This window comes from Priapulus caudatus, unplaced genomic scaffold, assembly GCF_000485595.1.
Source record: "Priapulus caudatus unplaced genomic scaffold, Priapulus_caudatus-5.0.1 Scaffold1702, whole genome shotgun sequence".
Taxonomy (NCBI): Eukaryota; Metazoa; Priapulida; class Priapulimorpha; order Priapulimorphida; family Priapulidae; genus Priapulus; species Priapulus caudatus.
Genome location: NW_014578763.1, coordinates 57,917 through 60,416, shown reverse-complemented (window position 1 = coordinate 60,416; position 2,500 = coordinate 57,917). Strand labels below are relative to the sequence as shown.

Genomic DNA, 2,500 nt, shown 5'->3' with positions numbered 1-2,500 from the left:
CTGTATATATATATATGTGGTAGTATGAAGAGCGGGTTTAGCTTTAACTCTCAATGTGGTCAAGACATGGCAACGTGTATGGCAGGCGAGGTGGGACACAAATGCTATTTAGTGACTAGCATATGTTCCATTTAGTAACAGTCATTAAATCAACCAATCAGATACAACTTATTTTTTTCTCAGCCAATCATAGGCATGGAATTATTGACAAACACTAAATGATTTAATGACAGACACTAAATGATTTAATGACAGACACTAAATGGAATATATGATAGTCACTAAATACCATTTGTGTCCCACCTCGCCTGCCATCAACGTGAGCTAAGTATGTAGCAGCCAATTACTCTAGTCCTCGTCCCTACCTGCATCCAACGTCTTACACTCACGCGCAATCTCACAGCAATGGGTAAGGTACTCGGCACTTGGTGTTTTATTCATGCAGGATTGACGAGCTGTTTTTTACTCAAACATGCTTTTTCGCCTCGTAAATGTTTTGCAACTTTTTTACGCGTAGTCCTAGATAATATTTCTGTTGAATTTTGCTTCCGTTATGATAAAAGGTACCGCACTCCGGTTACTCATTGAGGTCTCATGTATGCAAGTAATGTTAAAATTAGTTTTTAGGTTTTTCTAGAAAACGTATAACACACAACGTTGTTAGAGCTAGTGTATTAGTGTAGGGTCATGTAGAGTGTTTGCATTAACACACACACGCACGCACGCACGCACGCGCACACACAGACGCGCACGCACACACACGCACACATACACGCGCGCACACACACACGTACGCACACACACACACATGCACACATATACACACACGCGCGCGCGCGCACACACACGCACGCACGCACACACATACACACGCACACGCACACACATATATATATATATATTCTCTGGTTGTATCAACCATTGAGCTATTTTTAATGAGCCAGATGTGCCTCGCAAGGGGTTTAATGACGTACCTTATTACCTGACACCATAGAACGCACGTTATGTATAGTAATAATATGGTAATTATTCGCTCCTGCTTTTCGCAATTCGTCGTCACACTGACAGCTGCCATTGCTGCAATGCTTTAATGACCGATGCAACGATGCCTTTGATAGCGGCCCGTCGGAATTTTATTACACTAGTTTGAAGTGTTGTTTTTTTGGGTTAGAAATGAACGTATGTATAGGACGTCTTGCTATGCACAAATGAATTTATCAGCAGAACACCAGACACCAGATGAGCCCTGTCGCTCTGCGGCACTTGTTATTGATGATGCTGATGCTGATGTTGTTGTTCTTGTTGTTGCTGCTGCTGATGCTAATGTTTTTGTTGTTGTTGTTGATGATGGTGGTGCTGATGATGATGATGATGATTATGATGATGCTGATGTTGTTGTTGTTGTTCTTGTTGTTGCTGCTGCTGATGCTAATGTTTTTGTTGTTTTTGTTGCTGTTGCTGCTGATGTTTTTGTTGTTGTTGTTGATGATGGTGGTGCTGATGATGATGATGATGATTATGATGATGCTGATGTTGTTGTTGTTGTTATTGTTGTTTTTGTTGTTGCTGTTGCTGCTGCTGCTGATGTTGTTGCTGTTGCTGTTGCTGATGCTGCTACGGCTGCTGTTGTTGTTGCTGTTGTTGTTGTTGTTGTTGTTGTTGTCGTTTTTGTTATGATTATAGTTTGATGTCTAACAAACAAATCCACTAAATTCGGCAATTTTGGTAAAAAAAACGATGGCATACAAGCCTTGCTCATTTTTCACGTTACAGCATTTAACGCGGAAACATCTACTGTCATTGACAAATCGGAGGAATGACGGTAATACAAGAGTCGCTCGCATTTTTCGAGCAACGCTTATCAACGAACAACACCGCGCAACAAATTGAAACAAATTCGAGTGACGTGTTTCGATTATAAAAGAAGAAGAAGAATGCTATCTACCACATCCAAAAGCCTATTGGCACCTTTGATATTAAATGGCCCTCCGTGACATGAGTATAGAAATGAAACGACTACAAAGATTTACTTCAGTAATAACCTTGGAGTAATCATTCTGACTGATTACTCCGAGGTTATTCTGAAGACTTCTGATCACCAACAGTAGATAGCAATGAATCTCTACACGGACCGCGGTTTGCAAGAATCTGCAGTTTTAACCATTCACGTCATTAACTGTGTGCCTGTGCTGTTCGTGATATACAGTTGAGTCGGATCGGAACTACCTCTCCCCGTATTGCCCCTGTAAGTCTGTATTCAACATTCCTGAGATGAAAAGGTTTTAGTCTTGCTGTTTCCATCCGGAGATTTGCCACGGTTCTTCCGCGTAAAAGCATGTATTTTATTCATAAATGAATATCGGCATGGCATATACAACAATGCGTGCCGGCTGCGTTCGTTGATTCTTTCCGAAGGAAACGTATTGATTTTTTGCACCTTTTGGCGTGGGTGCGTGCGTGCCTGCGTGCGTGCCTGCGCGCGCGCGTGTGTGTGTGTGTG

The 2,500-nt window shown here is 41.9% G+C and overlaps 1 protein-coding gene across 1 annotated transcript in view; it reads left to right on the top strand.

The window, feature by feature from the left end:
• The window catches only part of LOC106817366 (tRNA methyltransferase 10 homolog A-like), a 41,651-nt gene that overhangs the window by 37,954 nt on the left and 1,197 nt on the right, over window positions 1-2,500 (top strand). The gene's annotated exons all lie outside the window — the stretch shown is intronic.